The sequence below is a fragment of the Meles meles genome, chromosome 1 (genome assembly GCF_922984935.1).
Source record: "Meles meles chromosome 1, mMelMel3.1 paternal haplotype, whole genome shotgun sequence".
NCBI classification, from domain to species: Eukaryota; Metazoa; Chordata; class Mammalia; order Carnivora; family Mustelidae; genus Meles; species Meles meles.
Genome location: NC_060066.1, coordinates 170,513,709 through 170,530,656, shown reverse-complemented (window position 1 = coordinate 170,530,656; position 16,948 = coordinate 170,513,709). Strand labels below are relative to the sequence as shown.

The 16,948-nt window shown below is 46.0% G+C and overlaps 1 protein-coding gene across 6 annotated transcripts in view; it reads right to left on the bottom strand.

The window, feature by feature from the left end:
- The window catches only part of DAB1 (DAB adaptor protein 1), a 1,148,653-nt gene that overhangs the window by 285,756 nt on the left and 845,949 nt on the right, over positions 1 to 16,948 (bottom strand). For 2 of the 6 annotated variants that reach the window (XM_046006945.1, XM_046006940.1), the window contains exon 1: positions 10,695 to 10,805. The exons of 3 other annotated variants lie outside the window; for them this stretch is intronic. The gene's annotated coding sequence lies outside the window, so the exon portion shown is untranslated. Of the gene's footprint in view, positions 1 to 8,492; positions 8,632 to 10,694; positions 10,806 to 16,948 lie in introns of those variants that run through there. One more of the 6 variants, XM_046006942.1, reaches the window with a different exon arrangement.

The following is a 16,948-nucleotide window of genomic DNA, read 5'->3' as shown; positions in this document are numbered from 1 at the left end:
GGGCAACAATCCATGAATCGATACTGATAACAGATAAGAGGAGGAAGGAGGGAAAGCTGTCTTACTATCTGGGATATACAGAGGGGGTGTGGGGCATAAAGCCAACATTTTGAAGTCATCAGAATGAAGTTTCGTTAGGCAAGAACCATCCCTAAGTGGTAAATCCAGGGAAATTTTCGATGAGAAGACACCTGATGGTCTTCAAGTGTCTTCCCACCTACTGCTTATAGTTGCAAAGGGAAAATGTGTGATTACACAGTGGGAAATTGCACAACACCTCGATTAGGTTCTCCAAGTGAACATTAACAAGCAGGGGCAGATGGGGATGACGGAATACCCTCAGCAGAGTTCATCACTACCGTGTAGCATTCTGGCCCAGAATCTAGTAACATCATGCCTTTAAAAATTAGGGGGGAGGGGGGTGTATCCTTAAAAAATATAGTAATAAGAGACAAAGGGAAGCTGGGGAAGTATCTGTAAAGAAAATACAGAGATAGAACAACTACACGCAGCATCTGTAGAAGATCCTGTGCCAGAGGGAAAAGAAATACTATAAAAGGAATTACTGGACCAATGGACAAATTTGAATACAGATGGCTTATTAGTTAAAAATAGTGTATCAGTGTTATTTACTCAATTTGATAATATTCTTATGGTTATGGATTAAGCATACAGGACTAAGATATGTGCCCCTTACATACAGTTATATGTATCATAGACTTATATATGTACATGCACGCATATGTCTGTATGTATCTATATCCACAGAGTACACAAATAATACAGCCCATGGGATAAAATGTTAGCAATAAGTGAATCTAAGGAAAGGGTATGGCAGTTTTTATAGTTCTTAAAAGTATCATTTTTAAACCTTTTCCTGTAATTTTGAGGTTATTTCTAAATTCTAAAAAAAAACAAAAAAAAGTTTTTAGAAATCCCAGCTCAGACCCTGGCACACAAAGGTAGGTCCCAAAGCCAGTTCTGGCCTCACTTTGAAGTTCAGACCCATTCCAGCTCCCTAGATGGCATACTTTCTAATTCCCAAGGCTAGCCCAGGTTAAAATTAGTTTATGGCTGTCAGTTCTTATTAGAGATTCCAACTTCACCTCAGATCTGCCCAAACTGCCTGACTTGGCAGAAGTCTCTGGACCAAGGCTGTTTGCAGCAGGCCTTTTTCTTCCCGAGCTCTGGACATCCTCTTCATACTTGCCCTCCGTGCCGGGAATTTGGCCACCAAGACCTTTCCTTTACCTGCCCGATAGATCACTGCAAGCTCCTTTCATTACTTGGCCAACGCCAGCCTTCCCGGCATCCTCTTCTTCTCCATCTGTGGGGCTACAGATTTAGCCCGTCAGACCTTTCCCTTTTTTAAAACATATGTCAAGGGCTACCTGGCCTGATCTAGCCCATCTGGAAGATGCCAAAAATTTGCTCATTCTGCACATGGGTTCTCTTCAGGGACAATAAAATTAGGAAAGGGTAATGTTTTGCTGGAACCCAAAGACAACATCTATTAAAAGCCGCTGGAGGTATGAGAAGAACAAATGTTACAGGAGCGTTAGCAGAAGGCTGGTCAGGGAGAACGCACCCTCACTACTGATGAAAGACCACCATCGCCACAGCAAACACAGAGCCACCCCCTATCTTGACCAAACCCTTCAGAAAAAATAATACACTGACTTTAAAACTCTAAAGGCCCCCAAGTTCATAATCAACCACCCCACCATAGACCCACTCAAGGCAGTTTTGCCAGACAGTGTGTGTGAAGGGGAAAAATATCAGAGGTCAGAGACCTCTCTTGGCCTGCGACCTCATCGTCCTTCTCTGTCTTGTTGGGTTATGTTTACTTCCCATTATAAGAAAATAAAAAAACAAAAAGAATTTCAGCTTACAGAAAGCACTCTAGAAAGCCATTCTCTGTGACAGAACAAATTAAATTAATGAGGAAAAGTGAGTTAAAGGGAAACAAATAATTGGAAAAGATGGTGAGGGGAGAAACTAGGATAGAGCCCCAGAAAAATCTGTAAAGTTGCAGAAGAGAGGGTATAAAGCTGTCTATGAGATTCTTAGAGGCCAGAGCAAAGAAGGAAATGTGATCAGTGACCTGTTCTGAGTTTCACAAGGTTCATGCTCAAATAAAGCCTTTTCTTTCCCCTTTGAAACAGAAATGGGGAATTTTTGAAAGGGGATTTTTCACAAAAACAACACTATGTGGTGTCATGGACATCAGCACTGTCTCTACAAAATATTGAAGAGGGGATTTTCAGTGGTCCTTAATTTATGCTATAAGCATAATACTAAAGCATAATTTAGTAGTATTGCTTTTAAATAGGGTCAAAACAATGTGATCCAAGTCATTTTAAATTCTCTATAAATAGAGTATGATTTCTGTTTTTTTAACTAAAGTTAAAAATAAGTAGGATCTTACTCTACAGCTATCTGATGGTTTGGCTTTTCTAAGAATTTTCTAGAATTAAAAAATTAATAATATAAATGGTTTATCAGTTTACTTATCTATAAAATGGGATGGTGGTGGGTATGACTCATGGAATTAAGTGAATGGGAACACGTGAAAGTTACATGAAAACACTTTGGGGAACATAAAATTCTATGTTCCAGAGGGCAAGCACTGTTATTTTTCAGGTATCAGTCAATCTTCAGCAAGGGGATGATAGGAGGCGCACAAAATGTGTTTCTTTGAATAATCAAATTCAAAGCTAACAAAAGTCAGAACCAGGTTTCAGCAATATTAATGGAATTTATGTGACAGCAACAATGTATACTTAGGAACATGTCATTTAACTAATGGATCACATAGTTTCATTAAGTTTTTATTGCACCATGAAAAGTCATTACATCAACTTTTAAGAGTATCAGAAAATACAATTGTATAAACCTAAAATAATGCCAGTAGTGTTTTCATTATTTGGGGCCCCACGTTCAGCCAACCTCTAAAATTCTCACCTTTGATTCTATAAAAATATGAGGGGTGAGAACCTAAAGCAGGAAACTGTCCCAGAGGCTGGGATGGAATCACGCCGACTCTCCCGCCGATCATCTATATATCGTTAGGCACAAGAGCTACGTAACCATTCTGAACCCCAGTTTCTTCATCTGGAAAATGGGGATCCAGTGGAACCCACAGTCTTCAAACAGGGAACATGCAGACCAGGGAGTGCTGAAGAAACTCCACTAGAGTGAAAAATTCACACTCTGCCATAACTATTGGAAACTATTTTTATCTTTAAAAAGGGGGGGTAGCTTACTACTTAAATTTGCAGATCAACAGCACATTATGTAAATTTATGCATAAGAATCCATACCCTGGTACAGGGTGCAGTCTTCAAAAATTATTCATTGATGGGGGGGCGACAACCAGGCAGGTAGCAGGTGGCAGGTGGCAGGTGGCAGGTGGCCACTAACAGTGGTTTAGTGGTAGCGACTGATACTGTTCAGATCCTTTCAAGATGATGCTAGCCCAGGACTCATGCCGGGACTGGAGGCAGGAAAACAAGGAAGCAAGCCGGGGGAGCCTGCGTCAGTGGACCCAGTAAGTTTAAAAGCTTATGTGCTTCAAATTTCCTTTCCAAGTGTGTTCTAGATAAATGAATCTTCAGGAAAAAAGAAGCAGCAGCAGCAGCAGCAAATACCCCAATCCCTTCAGCACACAGCCATTAATTCACAGTTTCTAGAGATCTAATCAATTCAACACGCATTTCCTTCGCACCTACTGTGTGCAAAGCGGCCCCTGTGCTCCATGCTGGCAGTACTGAGAGACACATCAAGGTCTGGCGGCTGCCGCACCCTCTTAGGGCCAGGCACTGGCCTCAGGCAGCGCTCACTCCTCTCCCCCAGCACTCCTCCCAACGGGGCACCTTCTTCAGGGGCATTTTGGCCAGGACCTGATTCCTCCCTTTAACCCTGTTAGCCAAACGGGGAGGCAGGCCACACGGTGTGTTTGCCCATCACAAACCGAAAGCCCTCCTCTGTCATCCCTGGTCCCTCTACCGCATGTTTGAGGAACAGGGAACTCCCCCGATTCCCTGGGGTCTTGCAGGAAGAAAAGACAAGTATTTAATGAGGCCCTCCCGGTGAAGGGGATTTTAAATAAACAAATGCCACATCTGGCGGCTTCACGTGCTGATTTACCTGAACTATATATATACTGCCGTTATTTACTCTCCATTCCACAGGCTACACTTCATTAACTTCAGAGTTGACAACAGGGAAAGACAGGCACAGGGGCCCGCCACCTGTATGGCGAGCCCAGCGGGTGTGCACTATGTTCCCGAGAGGCCCGGTCTGCTGGGTGGTCCCGGGGCCAGGCTCCTCCAGAAGCTGGCACATCCCAGCGGCTGTCCAGCTGTCTGGCTCATAGGGGCTGTCAGTGGGCTCCTCCCCGGGGCAGCCCTTCCCATGGCTGCCAACAGGTGCCACCTTCTCCCCGCCCACAGAGCCAAGAGAGGGGTGGCGTGCTTTCTCCTCTCCCTCATGTCTTATTTTAATTCTTTTCTCTCTCAAACACCTCATTTTTACCACCTTCCTTTTTTGCGGGGGGGGGGGGGGGGGGACGGGCCCATCATCTTCCTTTGCTTCCTAATGATTTGCTAGTTCGATCTCAATTACCGTAAAATGGGATACACGGATGGCTCAAATTTTCTCCACAAAAGGATCTGCACTTGACTGGAAGCAACCCAATTTCCACAATTATCTCCCTCACAAAAAGCACACACAACAGTGCTAACCGTGGGGCTATGTTTTCCTGAAGCTGTAAATAGGGATGGATGCGCTGACAAAGGAGCTCTTTTTGGTTTGTTTCCTGATTTGTGAATGTATTTATTTGAACCTTCTCACAGACACATAAAAATTCAATCACACTTGGCAAATACTGAGCAAATCACCAACACGGAAAGCTGTTTCCTCTCCATGCAATTTCCTCCTCACTGTCAAACCCTCCATCCTCCTCAGAATGGCAGTCCAGCCCCCCCCCCCCCCAACGGGGAAGGCTTCCCTGATGGCGTGCTCCCTTCCCTGTGGTACAGCAGCCTCTACGGAGGACAGAGCAGAGGCTCCCCAACTTTGCCCCACACTGGCATCACCTGAGGGGCTGGGAGACTACCGATGCTCACCTGCCACCCTGAGACTCTTACATCCACTGGGATGCTTAAAATCTCCCCAGGTGGTCTGAGTGCTCGCCAACATTTGGGAAGTACAAGCGTCTTCAGGGCCAAGCATGATCCCACTCCCTAGTCCCTAGGTTTGGGACTAGGTTTGAGCCTAGTCTGTTTGAACCCCCAGGTCTGAATGCATTCACTGCAAAACGGAGGACCCTGAGAATACACACACCTGATGCAGGGCGGGTACCATACGACAGAAGCCACATAAAATGTGCATCATCTGTTGGTCAGGGCAGCGGGTAGGTGGGAAAATGCCCCCTGCCCCAAGATGTCCATGACCTAATCATCAGAATATAATTTAGGTGAATTAGGTCCTAAGAATTTGGGCTTTTGAACAGATGAGGTCTCGATGAGATTTGAGACTGTGAACTAACGAGACCCCGGAGACACCCTGCCCATAGCCTGCATTCGGGCTGGATGCGAACCTTTGGGGGGCAGAGGATGGACTGGGGCAGACAGAACGGTCCCCACAGATGTCCACTCCCTATTCCAAATCCCAGCTGACTGCACCAGGAGTCAATTCCTCAGCCAAGGACGATCCACCAGCTGACCGAGCAGCCACGACTTGGCCTGGCAGGAAGAGTTAAAGCAGATAGAGGTGATAATTTGCACATTCTCTCTCTCAAGAATCTGACTGTATTAATACAGATTCTGTCCAGCAGTGATGGGACCAGGAGTGAAAAGACGCACAGGGAGAAGCCAGGAGGCAGCAAGGGAACAACTAAGTACCAGGGATGAACTAGCCCAAGTGCAGATGAACAGAAGCCACCAAGCAGAAAAATATCTATATAATTAAGAGAGAGAAACAGATCATCTTCAGTAGAAGCAGTCACTGAGGGTGCCCCAAGGCAGGGCGAGAAGGATGTCCTGTGCAAAGACAAGAAGAGAACCCAGTCAGAGAGAACCAGGACGGGGACTGTTATGAGCTCTTACCCCCTTCTCTTGGAGGCCACGGCAGAGAAACTCCTCCTTTCCTCCCTGCTGTGCGTGGCCTGACAAGGCTGCCCATCTCCTTACTAGAAGGGCCTATCATGAAGAGACTGAGGAATACTCACCAATCTCTCTCACCTGAACCCTTAAAGACATCATGATTCATACTGTGACAAAGACAAAGACAAAACAAAACAAAACACATGAACATCACAGTTTCACAGACTTGGCCTGGGTTTTCAAATCACGGCTCCACGAAGTCCCAGATGTGCGACCTTGGGCAAATCCCTTGACATCTTTGAGCCTCAAATTCTGTCTCTGTAAAGCTGGGAAACTTACCCCTAATGACTGAGCAGAATAATTAAGATAATGTACACAAATTGCCTGGTACTACAGGAGGTAGTCATTACACATTGTTTGCCTTCCCATCCCACGATTTCATGTGCATTTAATTCTTTAGGAGGAAAAGGGGAAATTTTCTGATATTTCCTTTACTACATGCCTATTAGTTTTACAATACCTGCCTGTCAAAATGAATCAGGAAACAATGACCTAATAAAACTCTTTCTGCTAGGATATGAAATCAGGTATGCTGACGTAACCCGACCTTCGAGCTCCCATCTGGCATGCCTCCCCAACTCCCAGCTCGGGGGCTCCTCCTCACTCGGACCAAGGGCTACAGCCACACTAGGTGGGTCAGACCCGGGAGCACACCTCAATCGTCCAATGCCGCACCTCCTCGCCTCCTCCAGCTCAGCCCGCACTCCTACACCGCACCGGTCAGTCGATGCCAAAGTCAAAACCGAGAACCATTCCAGAGAAGTCAGTAAAGACATCATTTACACAAGGGTAAGCTGTGTTCGAGGGAAACCCCACAGGGCACTGCAGTAGCCCATGGACAAGAGAACAGAGCTGTTTGTTCCCTTCTCCTAGGCCTGACGGGGGGAAAGAAAGGAGAGGTGACCAGAACCAGACAAAAGGTAGAGAAAGTTGCCTTGAAAGGAGTGGTGACCTTCAGCCTAGGATATAGCAGGCCCCAGTCAACTGTGCCAGAAGAATGCCAAAAAGAATGCCAAAAAGAACAGACCATAAAGACTTTACCCCCTCCTTCCTGCTCCTCGGCCTCCCACTGGGACTCAGCACTGGCTACTGGGAGAAGGGGCCGGGGGCCAGGCAGCCCGTGGATACTGTCCACACAGTGAGCCTTCTGGAGGAAGGAGGACGGGGAAAGAAGAGCAGGGACAACACCCAGAAGGGCAAGCAGAAGAGAGCCAGTGCAAGGTCCAAGGGAAGACCCCTCCCCCCCCCATGAAAAATGTTGCCACAGCCCATATTTGTCTTCAAAACTCCTCAGGAACCTCCTAACTCCTGCCTCCTTGTGGCAGCAGAACATGGGAGGAGGAAGGGGGAAAGGAAAACAGAACCAGCTGTGTGCTGTGGTCTGTGCTAAGTGTTGTACACGTCTCATCTCATTCATCTTTACAATCTGGGAAGGTAAGGAGCATTATCCCCATTTTGTAGCAGTGGAAAATGAGGCACAGAATTGATGAAACACCAGGCCCAGGTCCCATTTAGAACCCGAGGACACCTGACTCTGAACAACACATTTCCACCAAACCATCCTGCCTCGCATAAGTCATCTTTCTGTCATCCACCTGTACCTTGTCCCCTCATGAGCACGAAGGCTCAGAGGCCATGGACGGTCTTCTATTTCTCTCGCATATCCTCTTCCCTGGCTATACGGATGAGATGCAAAAAAGTCCCACAAAAATAAACCGTGAAATAAATAAAATCACAGAATCTTTGAAATCCCCACAATCCTATTTTTCCTCAGTTTAAAAATAACCTGTTTTGCCATATATTCAGAAGCTTCTCTTCCCTCTTTTAAACAGACCCATTTTTTTTTTTTAACACACATCTCATATTGGGATTCACAACTCATCACTCCCACAAGAAATACCCCCAGGCTCCTTGTCTATTCAGTCAAGCACTTGGTAAATTTGGAAAACAGTTTAGATTAATTTCTGCCTGCCAAGTACGAGGATGCTGGGTAGCCTTCTCCTAGACAAAGTTTTACAAGAACTGTTATGCTCATTTCCTTAAGCACACCCAACCAGATTTTTTTAAATGGACTCCGTTAAAGTCTTTACGACTAATAATGAACACAACAAAATGCTTGCTAATACAACTGTGGCAGTTCTGTACATCCACCCTACATGAACATAACATGTGAGTTTTTCTAAAAGCCCTCAAGTGCCTTCCTGACATTTCATCATTAATTCCGTTTGCCTTCTCTTTGGGGTAGCAATGGTGAGCTGGTGTGAGCTTCGTGTGGAGGTGGACGCCTAAGGCCCAAACAAGGGGCTGCCTCCACTCCACACTCACCTCCCAGGTTCATTTGATGGGAAGAAAAGACTCCTGAGCAGAACCCAGCAGCAGTCAAAGGAAAGGATCTCCAGCTTTGCTTGATCCCTATTTTACCATGGCTGGACAAGGAGAGGAGATGGGCCACAGGTTTCTCCAGCTAGAAAGGGAAGAAAAGAGGATGGAGGATGGAATCCAAGTCTTCTGGATGCTAAGGTCTTTTTTTGTATCTTGCAAATACTTGACTTCCTGATTCTGTGTTATGTTTCCTTATAGATTACCAGCTCTAGGGTTAAAATTGTATCTTGGGGAGGGGAGTAGAGGCCAGGATGGGAGATAGTGAGAGGGCAATCTCTGTTGGTAGTATGTTAGCAGCTCCCAACCCACCCCTGGGGGTGCCCAGCTGGCAAGACCACACTTCTTACTCTATGTGCTGACTCTAGGCCTCTCCTCTGCTCCCCGTCAGCTGAATCTCTGTATCTTTGCATCGCCACCAGGAGCAAGGACTGTGGGGCCACTGATCCCAATCATGATTTCTTTCCCCAGGAATGATGACCTTCAACCTTTGGTTATTCGAATTTACAGCCTAAATTAGGAGTATTCTTGAAGGATACAAAGATCAAGACAAAGATAACAGATTTAATACTCATTGGCTTCCAAGAGCTAAACTGATAAATGAATTACTCCTGATTTTTGAATGGATATAAAAAGTGAGCTGGTCTTGATTAGGTCCCCATTAACCGGTGGTTCCCAGAAGGCCACCACCTAGTCTTGCAAACAGTCATTCACCAATCACCTGTGACTCTCTAGGTGTTACCTGCTAATACCCATCCAAGGGCGAAGGGATATATGATCAGAGAAAGCATGAAAGGATCTCTTCCCCCAGGAATTCCAGGCGGAAACACCACAAAAAAGCATAGAGTCATAAAAAATGGGGATATCAAATACTCCTTTGAAAAACTTCATGAAAGCTACATCCCCTCCCCAAGCTCAAGTCAAGAACTTAAGACATATGGTGGGGGGAAAAAAATTCAAAGGTGAAATGTAAAACCAATATTTTAAAAGCACAATTTAAAAACTGTCAATATGATGTACAATGACTTTTCATCTTTCCACTTTCATCCCACCATTCTGTTGGCACACTGCCATGAAATCATAATAAAGTTAGTTGCTTCTAATAGGATTTTACAGCTAAAAAAGATGTGTCCCAATAAAATTTTCTTAATAACCTTGGAAAGACACAAAGTAAATAGGAACCTTGATTGTTATTTTACAGACGAGAAACTGGGGCCCCAGAGAAGACAGGTGTGCCACCAGAACTCCGGTGGCTGTAAGTGGCCGTATCCAGATTAAGTTCAAGGTCTTTAGGCGTCCAGCCTAGAATTTTAAAGTTGGACAGGATCTTGGGTATCCCCTCAACCAATAGCCTGGAGTCCTTTTTCATTTTGCAGTGAAGAAACAGGTCTTAGAGAGACTGGATGGTTTGCCCAAAGTCACTCAGGTAGGGAATCACATGGAGCAATTAACCAGGTCACCAGATCCCTCGTCCATTTCTGACACAGTGATCCAACGTGTACACCATTTATAATATCAGAGAAAGCACTGCCATAGCTCCCATTCCTAGACCATTTCTAACATTATTACTTTTACAGGATTCCTACTCTAAGAACAAATTGTTTTTGAAACATTTCAAAAAGCATATAGGGAATTAGCATATAAAAGCATACAGGAGGGCGCCTGGGTGGCTCAGTGGGTTAAAGCCTCTGCCTTCGGCTCAGGTCATGATCCCAGGGTTCTGGGATCGAGCCCCGCGTCGGGCTCTCTGCTCTGCGGACAGCCTGTTTCCTCCTCTCTCTCTCTGCCTGCCTCTCTGCCTACTTGTGATCTCTGTCTGTCAAATAAATAAATAAAATCTTTGAAAAAAAAAAAAAGCATACAGGATTAAAAGACGGTCAGACTTTCGCACACACTGTAGAAGGAGCCCACACTGTTCACAACATGATTTACCAAAACTCAGCTACACAGAGTGACCATCTAGAAAGCATTTTCCTAGAACTCGAGGCACAGGTGGGAAAGAGCTCAGAGAACCATCCTCGACCCAGGGGAAATAACCTAGCATGATAAAAGCAAACAAAATGTAACAACTTGAGCAAATTAATTTCTAATAAAGAGCTCTACTCAGAGATAGAAAAAAAAAAAAAGTTAAATTAAATGTTACATTACCCCTGTAGTCATGTTACAAAGCACAGCTCCTGGAGACAGCTGTCCCGGCCCTTGTGGGAGCTCAGAGCCACCCCACAAAGAAGGAAGGACAAAGTACACAGCTGGGATCACAGTTACGGAGTCACGGTGACTGCCAGAGGAGCTTGGCAAGTGCGATCACACGCAGAGAAGCAGTTAAGTGTTCTGCTACCAATGTCATCGGGGCAAAGGGCATTCAAACACAGGCCCCCTCTCCTCCAAATGCATTTCTTTACTCATTCCATCAACAGGTCCCTTCATTTACTGACTGCTGGCGCTGTCTGCCATGTATTGTTCAGTCCTGGGGTTCTAGCTTTTGTCCTAGCGGAAGAAGGCAGACCGTAAAAGGAGTAAGTATAGAGTAAGTCAGATGTTGGGAAACGCTATGAAGAAAAGTAAATAAGGAGAGAGGAATGAGAAGTGCTGGGAAGAGAGATGTTTTTTAAATGAGTAGTCAAAGGAATGTCTTCATGGAGATTACATGGCATCGCTTAGAAGGGAAAGGTGCACGTCATGCAGATAGTGATCTGGGGAAAGAACATATCGGGCAGGAACAGCAAGCCCCAAATCCCTGAGGTAGAAAAGAGTATTTTCGAAGAGCAGTAAGGTGGCTAGCACGGGACGGAGGGGAGGGGAAAGAGCCAGAGGCCAGCGCCAGACCCTGGAAACAGAACCACAGGGTCTTTGCTCTTAAGGAGACGACAATCTAGCAGCAACTCTGCCCAGAAGGCTTCGTTTTTCAGAACTGGCTTCCTGGGTCACTAGCCCTGCAACCCTGGGAGAACTGAAACTTCTGTGAGGTCCCACTTCCCCATTTACAAATTAGAACAGTAACAGTCTCATCTCATCTCCCCCACTAATCCTACTCCCTAATCATCCCTTGAGATGATTTCCAAATGCTGGACTCTCATGCATCATCTGTCTTCCTCCATGCAACAACCACAGGGGTTTAATATTTCTAGCTCCATGTTACAGACAAAAACCAACGCAAGAGGTAAGTCTTGCTCAGGAAAACACAGGCAGTGCTACAAGCAGGATTTGAATGCAGGTCGTTGGGATTCCAAAGGCCTTACAGCGCTGAGTTGCTGGTGGTACGGCCGCAGGAAACTGATGGCTAGAAGTGAAAAGCGGTATGGGAAGGGCCACATGGCCTTGTGATGGCTGTGGTTGTCCTTATGACACTGTGTTTCACGGGACAGTGGAACAAAGTGCTCTCTCCCATGTAACAGTTGGGCAGTCCACATGGGCACGCTCCCCAACACAAGGGTGCCGAGATTACAGCTGTCTGGCTTCTCTTAGTGAGTCTGGGTTCCGGAGGTATGATCCTGCAGGGAAACTGAGGCAGCCATCTAGGTCATCAAATCTCCCAGACTTAAGAGAGTCAAACTTCAGGGGAAAAAACAGAAAAGAGACAGAGAGGTAGAGACAGAGACAGAAAGACCTCAAAAGTATCTCAGAATGACAGGGGACTCCTCAAAAGGAAGGCTTCCTGCTTCCAGGCCCCTAAAGGAGAGGAAAGGAGATCAGTTATGCTGATCAGCACATGTTTATGGCATTGGACCTTGCTCCCAATATATCAAGACTCAGTTAACTCATCAGAAGCTAACATTTTCTGGTTGCTTTTCTCCCTGGACTGCCTCACATGGTTTCTCTCCGATAGCATCTATACCCAGGCGAAGATCACCAGCGGACACCTCAGCTCAAGCCGATTACTGGATCCTGACCGTGTTGGCATGTTGTCTGTGCTTATGCATCTTCCCAACTTTCTTCTCAGTTGACTGCAAAACAGTGCCAGCAATAGCGATAGCGTGATGAGGAGGAGGAGGACGAGGAGGACGACAAAAACCACAGAGACCACTGAGGTGAGGTTAACTCACAAGCTGAATTCCAGGCTTTACCGCCGCTTCACCTCTCACTTCACCGCCTAAATGCCTCATCTCTGAAATGTGAATGATAACATTATCTTGTTGTGTTATTATTACAGAAAAAAAAAGTATGTGAAGTCCCTGGTTCACACTAGTTCCTCAGCAACTGAGAGCTATAATTATCCATTAAAATAAAGGTAAATGGGGGGCGCCTGGCTGGCTCAGTCAGTTAAGCGTCTGCCTTGGGCTCGGGTCATGATCCCAGGGTCCCAGGATTGAGTCCCCCATTGGGCTCCCTGCTCAGCGGGAGACTGCTTCTCCCACTCCTTCTACCCCTCCTCCCATTCGTGCTCTCTTTCTCTCATGCTCTCTCTAAAATAAATAAATAAAATCTTTATTTTAAAAAATAAATAAATAAAACAAAATAAAATAAAGGTAAATGAGATTTATGTAGTATCTATCCATCCATTGAGTTCACTTGATCCCCACAACAAACCCCCAGCCCCCAACTTGGGAGTCCTTCCACTTGGTAGTTGCTCAGAAGCTAGAATCTAAAGGTAAGAGAGAGTTTAGAAATGATCTACAAGTCTCATTTTACCAGGAGGGAAAGTGAGGCTCCAAGAGAGGGCATATTATAATATTACCTAAGCAATTACCTTCTATACTAATTCAGAAGCCTCTTCCTGGATGAGGAACTCTGCCAAAGACAGCAGGGCATGGACGAATGTGCTCAGGATCCAACTGAGTTGTTGTGATACCCAGAATCGTATCCAAAGGCTTTATTAAAACTCCACTTCACATGGGCCGGTGGAGGAAGGTGCCCTGTGCCTTGCATGCAAAAGGGCCCCTGTTTGCACTGGATCCTTGCTCTGGGAAACGAAGGCCAAACTCGCCGCACATGCTAACTGGCAGAAGTGGCTGCTGGGCAGAGTCCTGTGTCTGAACTCCCACACCGCTGCTTTCCACCTGCTTCTCCATTCGCGCGTTATCAGAGGCATCCAAGAGGCCTGGTCCACACTCGGTCTAACTGAACAGGGGCCCTTCTGCAGGACTGAACTGTCCACTGTCCACTTTATCAAGGCAGGGCCGGCACAGTCTGACTCCCAAGGGCACTCACCCTCATCACGACCCAGCATGGGACTGGGCGTCTGTTCAGCAATTTGGGGGGAAGGTCCCTTGAAAAGTACGTTCTGTGCCTTTCTGCCTCATTTTCCAGGAGCACACTGGCTATGAAAATTAAGGAGGCAGGGCCCCATTTCTCGGGCACCTCCTGTTTCTGGGGAAAGAATGCTTAGATGAAATGTTAGAGAGTGTGGGGTAAAGCCAGCTGAGGACAAGCCTTCAGGGCCTGGGTGAGAAAGCATAGGGGTTCAGGCCTGGTCTGTGCCTTTCTGCCCTGGGGGCTCTGAGCAATAGCTCCAATTTCCCCAAGCCCTTTCCCACTCCTCACATTGTGACCTCCAGATGCCCCAAGTACTTCTTCCTCTGCAGCCCCCTCCTCCATAAAAAAAAAAAAAAAAAAAAAAATGTTAATTATATTCAAGGCTTCAGCTCATCTTTTTTCTGATTTGAAAAGAAATTAAACATCTTGGGGTGGGGGACTCCTAGAAGTACTGTAAGCCCTGAGGCACTGTGTTGTGCTACCCACAGAGTAGGCCATGGTTCCTTAACCAAACAATGGAGCTGATGGCACCTTCCTCCCACCACGTTCTGAGCATTCGTGGTTTAATATGGAATGCACTGGGCACACGCCTGGTGTCCAGCGGGCACGCAGGGGCTCTGGATATTATACTATTGCTACTACTCAAAAAATGTAACTTTGCTGCTCTTCAGCGAAAACAGGATTATGAGCCTTTCGGAAGAAGAAGAAGCATGACTTTGTTCCCTCTGTGATCTACTCATTTATCAACCCCTCAAAATCTCCCTAGAGCTGTGAGAACAAAGCCATCGTTTAACAGACGCACATCCTGAATAATGACGATGAGCTTAAAAGGAAATATTTTTCCACCCAAGAGAAACTTTACCAAAACTGTCTTTGCTATTAGTTTTTTGAAAATATAAAAATATCAAGAGTTCTTAAAAAAAAAAAAAAAACAAGGTCCCAGGATCTATGGGTGGAACCTGCAGCTGGGGCCATGAGGCTCTGGAAGCCCACCTAACCTGGAGTGTCACCCACAGCTTTGCAGGTGTGACACAGTCCCAAAGGCGATGGGACCCCTCCTTCACCCTGTGAGCCTCAAAAGGAGCCCTTTTTCTCCATCAGGGAACGATGTGAGGCTCACAGATTCACTGAGCCATTTCCCAAGGTTTCCCACAGAACCTTCTATTCCTTAAGAGGCTCTTTATATGTGGCACCTGGGTGGCTCAGTGGGTTGAGCCTCTGCCTTCGGCTCAGGTCATGATCTCAGGGTGCTGGGATCGAGCCCCACATCGGGCTCTCTGCTCAGTGGGGAGCCTGCTTCCTCCTCTCTCTCTGCCTGCCTCTCTGACTACTTGTGATCTCTGTCTGTCAAATAAATAAATAAAATCATTTTTTTAAAAATGCTCTTTACAAATAAGGGATGGACAGATGAAGGGAAAGACAGATGGAAGGCAGGATGGAACCAACCCATGGCTAAATAGTTCTGCAAGTACTCCTAACACAGTGGTCCTCAATTACTTGAAAAAAATACAGTGAATATTAGTGTATTAAAATCTCGGCAAGATCCTGAGATGAAGAAAGCTCTTTTCCCTCAATGACCAGAAATCCCGAATTTGTTTAAGCCAATTTTTGCCCCCCCCCGGCATAACTATAAATATCCCATCTGGTCTGGGAAATGCCCACCCTCGCCATCTTTTGGTTCTTGGCACTTCTGCGTCTTTGCGCGCTGTTCCTTTTCTTGATCCCTTCTTGTCTCACAGGTCTCCGCCTTAAATGCCACTTCTTTCAAGTGTCCTTGCCAGATCATCCATCCTACGGCAGCCTCTCCACGCCCCTCCTACCAGTGTCTCTCATTTCAACCTCTCTTCATTTTATAGTAGTTATTTCATCGAAAACACATCAATACCATGTGTGATCACTGTCTAGCTAAGCCCTTAAGGGTAGGTAGTTTTCCTGACGGTTCGTCTTATGGAGACTGTGACGCGAACAGTGTAGTCACAGGGTACACCTCTGTGTCTACTGGCTGGATGAATGGCCGGGAGGATGACTGGAGGGATGAGCGGGACACTTTGCTATCATGTTTGGTTTCCCCGTCCACGTTGAAGGACTGAATATTTAAAAGCTCTAGCCAGTGCTGTTCTTTGAAGTAGAGCAGCTCTAAAGACGTCCTTTATTAAGTATTTACCAAATGGCAAGGAAATCTTCCTGATGTTGCTTTAACTTAATCTTTAAAACCACTTCGTGGGAGAACTGTTACAACCCCGATGTAAAGAGGACTGTACAGAGGACTGTAGACAAAAGCTGAAATCCCCTACTGGAAAAATGTGGAACCTACGGCCAGTCTAAGCCAGTGTGATTTCTACTGCATTATGAGCCTCTAAGCCAGAAGGAAATAATGATTCTCACTACTGCAAAACAAACAAGCCAAAAACAAAAACAGGACTGCAAAAGGAACAGGAGCGAACAGGTGACGTACTCTGCACATAATTCAATCCATGGTGTTTTGGCCTATGTCTGGAAAACAAGAAGCATTTCCTAAGTTGGTTGATGGTTTCAAAGAACCCAACTTTAGATCTATACTGTTTAATAATATCTTTAATTTAATATTTATATTTAATTTAATAATACCTTTTCCATTTCCTTTGCAGCACTTGGTTCTACCAGGTACCATCTCCTTTCTCCCTCTCGTGAAGAGTTTATTTTCTCTTGGAGAGCAATTACCGGACAAATGCCAGCCTACAGAAGGTGCTTCTCCAGCAGCAGCATCTGTCTCCTTGGCAGGCTCCTAGGGCGATTCTACCGGCAGCAGTAAAATGGCCAGGGGGTCAGTCAGAGCTCAGCTGCCCACAGGCCCTCAGGTGGCCTACCCGCCTCTGCCTGGATGTCTTGAAAAGAAGACACCGGTTTGGACCCACCTCAAAAGCTGAAGGTCAGCCAAAGCCAACGCTAGCTTAGTCGGAACCATTTGGGCCAAGACTGGTTTCTGTTGGGAGCCAAGAAACTCCCATGATCCTCTTTGCCAGACAAACCGGCAACAACCCCCACCTGTATAAGAAAAAGCACGAGCCACCCGATTCTGGGGTCAAAGGCAAATGGATGCTGTGGTGGGCAGTCCCTAAAAGGGCCCCCCACCATCCAGCCTCACAGCATGCATGTCTTTAAGAACCTCCTCCCCGCGTGTGTGCTGGATCTGGCAGCTCATTTCAAATCATCAGAACATGGTGAAAGTG